The sequence below is a fragment of the Pleurodeles waltl genome, chromosome 9 (assembly GCF_031143425.1).
Source record: "Pleurodeles waltl isolate 20211129_DDA chromosome 9, aPleWal1.hap1.20221129, whole genome shotgun sequence".
Taxonomy (NCBI): Eukaryota; Metazoa; Chordata; class Amphibia; order Caudata; family Salamandridae; genus Pleurodeles; species Pleurodeles waltl.
Window position 1 is genome coordinate 481,790,581 of NC_090448.1, and position 9,285 is coordinate 481,799,865.

The 9,285-nt window shown below is 46.3% G+C and overlaps 1 long non-coding RNA gene across 1 annotated transcript; it reads right to left on the reverse strand.

Annotated features, from left to right (window-relative positions):
• Nucleotides 1–4,509: 4,509 nt before the first annotated feature.
• Nucleotides 4,510–7,943, reverse strand: LOC138258651 (uncharacterized). The gene is made up of 2 exons (XR_011198482.1): nt 7,832–7,943; nt 4,510–5,418 (listed from the first exon to the last, which is right to left on the reverse strand). It is a non-coding gene; the product is annotated as an uncharacterized lncRNA (long non-coding RNA).
• Nucleotides 7,944–9,285: the final 1,342 nt, after the last annotated feature.

Consider the following 9,285-nt stretch of genomic DNA (forward strand, 5'->3'; position numbering starts at 1 on the left):
ATTAGTGTCACAGGGAGTGCCTTGTGAATAAGAATTGCCACTCCACATTTCCTGAGTGCTCAGCTGCCTGGTGGTCTCGGTGTCACGTTGCAGCTGTATATCACCCTCCCCACCCAGTCTCGGCGTGACCTCCTTGATTCTGTAACATCTAGGTGTGTCTCTTGGAGGAGAGCCACATCTGCTTTCTTTGACTGTAAGTATGACAATACCTTCTTTCTTTTCACAAAGTGAGTTAAACCGTTAACATTCCAGGATATAAGCAGAAGCGACCCGGTGTGGGTTGTACTCCTGCTATTCATAACCGCAACAGGTGTGGGTGATGGTCCGGTGTGCTGGGATGACGGTGAGGGGCGGGTGTCAGTGACTATATTGATGAGGGTATGGGATGGGGGGAGCCAGGTGCCTTCTGGGGGGGAGTAAGGTACGTGGAAGGAAGGATAGAGAGTAGGGGAGAAAAAAGGGAGGAAATATGTGTACCGGGCCTCCTGCTAGGGGGCAGGAGCAGAGCCCAAGGGATTCCGGTCTGTGATCTGCAGGTCTGGACCTGCAAGGCCGTCATGCTCAGAGGGGCCCCGGTCTGAGACAGATCGCCCGTGGAGGGCTATCCCTAGGGACAGGTGGAAGCAAGCATCAAGCACTGACCACCCACCTCATTCACACTGAAAACCGGTCAGTGGTTGATGTCAGGTGCAGAGGAGGGCAGTGGGTGGGGTTGTGGGAGGGCAGTGGGTGGGGTTGTGGGAGGGGGAGGGCAGTGGGTGGGGTTGTGGGAGGGCCCTCCCATCCACTGTTGGGTGGCAAAGAGGAAGGACATATCTTTAATATCCCCGTCTGTCATTGCCCCTCCCATTTCTTTCCACTCCTCTCCGCTCCCTCCCCTCTTCCCCTCCTCGGGCCAGGGTTCGTGGTGTCTGTCCTCTACTCGTGCATGTAGAAGGTAATTGTAGTGAGTGATGGAAGGCCTCATCCGTGTATCCACTGAAGACAATTCTGACGACTTTTGACCGATTATGTCAAAATTATAACATAAAATTGTTCTCTATGGCTAATGATCAATACAGCAATACAACATTATTAAATGCAAATAACTCTAAACAGAGGACATTGGATATTATGCATGTTGTATACAAGTCTATCATTTGCCCTCAACTATTAATCCTATCCCATTCTATATCTGCGGTCTGGTAGTATAGAACCACTAGTTACAAGCTGTGTAAAGCCAAGCCAGTGGCAGGGACATCATATTTATTCCTTGTTACTGTTCATAATTTTCAGTGTCTCATTTTGTCAGTTTGATGGGCACATACAGTTAGTATACCTTACAGGCATCTAGGTGAAAGGTAGGAGGAAGAGAGAGAAAGATGTGAGACGAGATTGGGTAAGAGCAAGAGGAGAGTAGAGAAAAGACAGAGTGGGCTACTGCCACTAGTATTAGAGGATGCCTAGTCATTGTCTTGGCAATATGTTAAGATACATAGCCATGATAGTCAATAGCAGATTGTATGGTACTCATCTGTCCGCCGTCACCATCAGTGTGCAGTATCATTCTCCCCATTCAGGTTTGTCTTGAGGAGCGGTCGGTTGCCTCTTCACTTCCACAGTCTTGGTGGCTGTTGGTACCCGTACTAAGGTTTCAGAGGAGAGCGGGATTTGTCTCTTTCCACTATTTGGGTGTGGTGCGCCACTGCCTATAGCGCATGATTCCTGTCATGTTGAGCTTGTGCTGGTCTCCCTGAGTCCCTGCCCCTCTGGTGGGGTTCAAGGGTATTCATTTTCGCAACAATGGGTAATGAGCTGTCCTGTCGATCTATGGCCTGCTCTGGGTGCATGGTGAGTGGGGTCGTATCAATTGTTTGGGTCGCTAGTTCATCCAAAGAGAGACGCAGGTCCTCAGAGTCGTAGTAATCCCTAGACTTGCCACCCTTGGTGACCCACATTCTTGCTAGTTCAGGCAGGCCATATGTTACCTCTACTTGCTGAAGCCAGGGTCGGAGGGACAAGGATGCTTTGCGGCGGTCGTTAGTTTCTTTGGAAAAGTCCACTGTGATTCTGACCTCGTATCACTCAGCTTGGAATGGACCATGGGAGCGAGCTTCCAGGAGAAGTTTACAATCCTGTCTGTGTCACAAAAGACAGGTGATGATCGGGCGAGGTTGTGTTGCTCCAACCATCCATTTAGGGCCTAATCGGTGGGCTTTCTGAAATTCAAGTGGTGTATCAAAGGTGAGTCCGGTAAGCCCAGGGAGAGTTTTTTGTAAGTAGGCTTGGATGTTCACTCCTTCTGTTTGTTCCGGAATCCCGAAAGATCTGACATTGTCCTGTCTTCCAAGTCTATGAGCTTGCTCCTGAGACACATTATTTCCTGGTCTCTGTCCGGTGTGGTGTTGTGGTGATCTCCTATGGTTGAGACAAGCTGTTCGAGTCCCATTACTCGAATCTGAAAGCCCGCTATGTCTGTTCATATCGATTTCGGCTCTTCTGCCAATGAGGATATATTTGAGTCCATTCCTTCTAGCCTGCGACCAACGCAGATATCTCTTTGAGTATGCGCTCTATTGTATTGTCCTGCTTTGGGGCGTCAGCGGTGTTAGGTGTAGCCTCTGGCTGGTGCCCCTTTGCTGCGGCCATCGGTCGTGTTTGCTGGAGGGCTTTGGGGAAGAGAAGTTGTCTCGCTGGTCTACTTGCAGCTTTACGAGTAGTTTTTCCGTTTGGGCATCTCCAGGCCTAGTTGCCGATATGAGCGCTGTTTGTCCCTATCCGGAAGATCGTATTCTTGGGCTAGGTTCAATTCCGCAATAGAGAAGAAGGCTTCCGGTACAGCAGTGCCTGTCCCAAGGCCTGTAGCAGCACAGTCCTCGACCGTAGTCTGCAATTCTCTTGTTTCACCCCTCTTAAAATGTCTGAAAGCTGCAGATGGCGAGATTGACAGTAAAGCCCTCCCTCTGAGGTCTCTACTTGTGACTTCTTCTCACTTAGTCAAGTATTGAGTTTTCTGTAGGGGTGAATTAACTGCGTGAGCCCCGAGATGCCTCCGCCAGATATAGTGATTAGGATGAGGGTAGCTGATCCCCGGGGTCTGCTTTCAGGCTAACGACCACTGCAAACAATTAGGTTATGCCGAGTCTCAAGAGGGACTGGCAGAGGAAAAGGATGGAGAGTCACTTTTGGCTGGCATTGAACTGTCCTAGATCTGTCCCCCCACGAAAAGTTCCTTGCAGGCCGTTGTTTCTCTAGTACACAATGAACCTCGTTCCGAGTTCGCTGCTTTCCGGTCCTGGTGAGAGAGATGCGCGGTCGCACCGGGCGGAGGGGGATGAGGACCTCTGCTGATGATGATTCTGGTATCTGAGGGGGTTGAAAGGGGGCATCAGATCTGAGGTGACTCACCATATCCCCTTTTGATGGTCCCTGCCACGATGGCTACGTATTAACACCTCCTGGATGTCTGGACATTGCCACAGGTGTGATGCGCCACTCTCATGGGGTTTATGGGGCTAGAGGATAGTGGTCTCAACTGTCAATTCAGTGTGGGGGGGGAGCGGCACTCTCAAAATCTGATGAAGGATGATGAAGAAAAGAGGGAGAGGACTCTGATATTTGTGCCTCACCATCTCCTCTCCTCTATTGTCAAGGCACCGCTATGTCCGTCGTGCGGCGTGCCGCGAATGTTCTCCTCACTTCACTTCACTGGGGGAGCTATGGGCTCTCCCCCATTCCGTGTCAGCCACTGTATGAAAGCCAGGTGTCATGTGGTAATGCGGAACAGCTTTCCCTTCTGTGGCGCTCAGGGGGGGGGGGTACTGGTTTTGCAGCGTGTACTTCCCTGTCTTGACGCCCGATCCATCCGATACTTTACATCGGTGCATGCTTCCTGTTGCTAGGCCTCCGACTCGGCTCACCAGGTCTTTCCCATTTTTCAATGGGGGGAGGGAAAAGGGTCCATCCCCAGAGTCCTGCCCCTCCCTCAATGTTCGCAGGGTCGAGCTACGGCTCAGGTGCTGTGTTGCGTAGGCCCCGCAGCTCCTTCCTCTGCCCGGGGCCCGTCCTCACACAGAGCTCTCTTTTCAGATGGCCATCTTCAATCGTGGCCAGACCACAACCCTCCACCATTTCTACCTTTTAACTGCTACAAAGAATTGCTTTCCTAGAGCTGATAAACCATGGCCGCCTCGTAACCAACCGTCTATTACAAAAAACTACCAGAACTGGAGCCACTACAACTGGGAAACCAGGGCAGCCTCTTAAGAGACATACCCATCCGTTTCTGCTACCACAAACTGTGAGCCTGTCTGGCCTTATTTGGTCTTTGGTAATTTATTTATATGGGGACACGTTACAGGTTTGATGGACCTTTTCACTCTGCTAAGAGTGTTCCACCATGGCCATAATTTTGCTCATGACCCAACCAGAAATTATACAACTTAGTTAAACAAATCAATAATCAGAAACTTTGAGTCAGTAAACTTTAAGCACCATGGTCCCTGTGATCATGAATATCACACCTTTGGGTCAAGTTTGAAAGTTTATTTCCCAATTAACAATGCTAATATCAAGTAACTTAATCTTAAAACCAAATGATAAACATATATGAATAACATAGGCTGACCAAAGCGGCGAAAAACCTTAATCTAACCAAAGCATTTAACATTAAACATTCAAGAGTTACCATACAAATTAATAACAATATCTGAACAATAGAAATGACATACATCTAGACTCAACAGGTGAATAAAATCAATCATTTTTAAATAACATTTGTTAAACATGGACACACTAACCCTCTAATTGCAATTGCATGTTTGGCTTTCATGCAAAAGGAATTTAGACAAAAGTTAATTTGGAAAAACATCTAACTATGGCTCTAAAAATATAGCAGTTGGTACCAAAAGAAAATAACAAAATCTATAACAGAAACAATTTCATTTTGTTATACCTCTCCTGAATGGATCAGCAAGAAGGGCCTTCTTTGTCAGTTGGGCATCCGTCTGGTTAGCGTTGGTAAGAGGGAAAGTGAAGGGGTTTGGCTCAGCCATGATTGGGCTCCAAGTTAACTGAACCAACTTAGAAAGTGCATCAAATTAAGCAATAGCATTAACAATAAATAAGAGCAATAATTACATGATGAGGCTAAAAACTAGGAAGATGGGTATCTAGAACTGCACTACTTCTGGTATGTGCAGTCGGAAGACGTCAAATTCACAAAGTAATTTCTTGCACTGTTATTGCTCAGAACATCGTGCATTCACAGTAAAACCAATACACATTAATTCTTAAATCTATGATATAACTTGACAATCTTTCACACGTCGATGATTGGCTTCTCTTCTCCCGTTCCCATCACCAGTTTCGTCAGGTAACTTTTTGGTTGTGATCATAACTCCAGTCGGTGAAGCCATTGTCATGTCCTGGGAACTTCAGCTTCTCATGCACAAAAGATACAAATGCATCAGTAGCTAGTACATCGCATTACAGCAGATAGTTCTCACAAGAAAGTTTTAGACATCAACTAGTTTAACATTGTAAAGTTACACATCTATTTGGTCAGCACTGTGTGAACAAAGAATAAGTGTGAATCCTCTGCTTGAAACAGAAAACATTTACGCACATGTATTTATGCCATGAAGCTTAACATGAGGCCTTGTCAACCAGGTCCATAATTTCATAATTAGTCTATGCCTAGTAAATTAAGCAAATACATTTCACCAGCACATTAGTATGGTCGACTAATACCTCTAATTCTATATGTGCATATTATTTCTAAGCAGTTAATATTATTTCTTTATTGATGTCTTACACAATATAGGTGCCACCTAGGTGGGCACATTTTTCAAAACACTCAATTTCTCTATATTAGCATAATTTATGTCAATCCCTTGTCACTAATCAATGCAGAGTTAATTAATTCAGCTTTCACAAGGGTGAATATTAATAAATTCTAACCTCCATTAATTTTTGTCATTTTTTCATCACCACCAAGCTAGGAACGGGAGGCTTTATCATAATGCCTTAAAAAGTATGGCTCTCTGGAATCAGGTCCTTTTTGCAGGGTCTCCCTCAAATATTTGCCTTCTGCATTTTGTTGCATTGGGAGTCTGTGAACTTTTTCTCTGCTAAAGTTCAGCAAAGAGTCTGTGCTCTCTCCTTAATACATGGTAAATTTGCTAAAATTGGCTTACACCTAATTAGCACATTTAGGCACTCATTCTAACCGCGGCGGACGGCGGTAGCCGCCCGCCATGCGGTAACCGCCATATGGCCGCTCCGCGGTCAAAAGACCGCTGGGGCCATTTCAACTTTCCTGCTGGGCCGGCGGGCGCTAGCCAAGTTAGCGCCCGCCTACCCAGCGGGAAAGGGGCCTGCAACACTGAAGCCGGCTCCAAATGGAGCCGGCGGTGTTGCAGGTGTGCGACGGGTGCAGTAGCACCCGTCGCGCTTTTCACTGTCTGCTAGGCAGACAGTGAAAAGCAGGCTGGGGCCCTGTTAGGGGGCCCCTGCACTGCCCATGCCATTGGCATGGGCAGTGCAGGCGCCCCCAGGGGCCCCAGGACACCTGTTCCCGCCATCCTGTTCCTGGCGGTAAAAACCGCCAGAAACAGGGTGGCGGGAAGGGGGTCAGAATCCCCATGGCGGCGCTGCTTGCTGCTTGCAGCGCCGCCATGGCGGATTTGGGCAACCGGGGGAAATCCGGCGGGAAACCGCCGGACCCTGTTTTCTGACCGCGGCTTTACCGCCGCGGTCAGAATGGCCCAGGAAGCACCGCCAGCCTGTTGCTGGTGCTTCCGTCACCCGCGGCCCTGGCGGTCTATGACCGCCAGGGTCGGAATGAGGGCCTTAATGTTCTTGTAAGCCCCTAGTAAATGGTACTAATGGCTGGTAAATTAAATGCTACTAGTGGGCCTACAGCATTCACTGGGACACCCACTAATGTGGCTTTTTAAAATATGTTTTAGGCCTGCCACTGCAGCCTGTAGCGCAGTTTCAAACTATTTAGTCCTGGCAAATCAACCTTTGGCCAGGCCCAAAACTTTATTTATAATACATATAAGTTACTCTTAAGGGAGACCCTAAAGGCTTATAGGGCAGGGTGCATTGTATGTAAAAAGTAGGACATGTGGACTTGCATTTTACATATCCCAGCAGTGAAAACTCCTAAAGTTGGTTTTCACTGTTGTAAGGCCTATCTCTCCCATTGACTAATACAAGTAATAAGTGATAACGTTGGATTGGGAGCAGGTAGAGAAAGGTTGTTTATGGTCAAATTAATTATAATTTAAAATCATCTTTAATGATAAAGTCAGATTTCAAGCCATAATTCTGAAAATGCCACTTTTAGAAAGCTGGCCTAATCATTTGCACCTTCTGCCAGTGTCCTGGAACACATGACTGTAAATGGCTCAGCTGTTGGGGCTTGGTTTTTACTTCCAGGTGTGGCATAGGTGTGGCCAGGATGGGCCATTCAGGCAGGGTAACTGGGGGGAGGGGGAGTCAGCCCCACTTACACTTCAAAAGGCTTTACCTCCTGCCCACACAAAGGAATATGACACCAGGCCTGCTCTGCCTTTTGTCACCCCAGGCAATTTTGATCCTTTAAAGGAGAAGAACTTTCCAGAACCACACAAAGGCTAGCATCAGATATAAATATTGGACATCCACAGCAACACTGTTTGCCCTGAAAGTTACAGAAGAAAGATTGTCCTGCTGCTTCAAGGACTGCCTTGCTGTCTGAGAAAGAAGAAAGTATCTGCTTGCATTCACTCCAGGTTAACCACAGTGACTCAATGGTCAGTTGGCTGTGTGAGCTACAGGGACAAAACAAGCTCCAGAGTCCTACCTGCAATTGGTCCTGATTGAACCCTGTTGGCCTCTTCTGGTGGAAGCCCCTGATCACCAAGAGATGTCTCCCCAGGGCCTGGACCCTTGTATGGTATCAGGGTCTGTTCCTCTGCAAGAAAAGGTGGCAAAACCTGTAGTTTGGGCTCCTCGCAACTGAGAACAGGCCATTCACACCAAGTCTCCGCAGACCACAATGACCACCAATACAAACTTCCAGTAAGGCTTGTCAAGGACAACCAGCAATGCAAGAGCCAAACCTCTCAATACAGCAATGACAGCGCACAGTGACCCCTGGTCCACCTGTCTGGCACGACTGCGAGTGGCACTTTATGCTTTTAGGTGTTATTTTCACGAAAAGCTTTAAATTTGAATATCTCCGGTTCAAATGATTTGAAGGTTTTTGTTTCTGATATAATTTTATTCATTACAATACGCTCTATTTTTCTAAATTGTTTCAGTTTTTTCTTGTGTTGTGTTTTCACTTTATTACTGTTTGTGGATTACATAAATACTTTACACACATTGCCTATAAGTTAAGCCTGGTTCTTTGTTCCAAGCTACTGGAGGGTTAAGCACCTGTAAATATAGTGACTTTCTGTGTTTCACTTTGGCAAGGATTGCGATTTTTGTCTGAGTTGGGCATCTACCCTCCTCAACCAATAACCCAATTTATTTGAACCCTTCAATGACATCTCAATTCTGATGGTTCGTAGTAAAAGGACTTACCAGTCCCATAAGAATTTGACATCTGTGAAAACACCACAGGTCTCTTTTCTTTCACCCACATTTTGGGCTTCTAAAATTAGCTAAACACTCTGGGCAAAAAAACAACCTAAATTGAGGAATTACCTGGGAAATCGGACCCAGAATTTGCGATTCACAGGTAAGGCCTTATTTTTTTGTGGTCCCTCCGGGTCCAATTCATAATGGGTGGATTTCCCCATCCCTGGTCTGAGGAATGGGGAAAATCTGGTCTATTCACTGGTCCACTCATAAGGAGGCCTTATTTTATATGTTCTGATAAAAGATACAAATAAGGTTCTCAGCAGTGCATTAGGAATTATGCTAGTGATATGTAGGGAAAAAGGAATCTACCCTGTAAACTCCTAGAAATTCAGGAGAAAAAGGGTTTGTTGGTATACTTATAATTTTCTTCTTTTTCTCTCCTTCCTTTCTTCTTTCGTTTCGGCCTTTATTATTGCTTAATTAACTTTTTTCTCAGTCTTTAAAGCTGCTCACTTTAATTTGTTTCTTTGCTTCTTTAACATTGTTCCTGCTCATTCTCTTACCTGCTGCCTTCCCCTCCGTTCATCCATGCTTTTTCAAAGCTTTATTTTGCAATTTGCTATACAAACTCTACAATGCAGACTGGTATAAAAATGAGTCCATACAGTAATACATAAAAAGACATGGAACATTTTACATGGCTTTTCCAGAAGGCCAGGTGCCCAC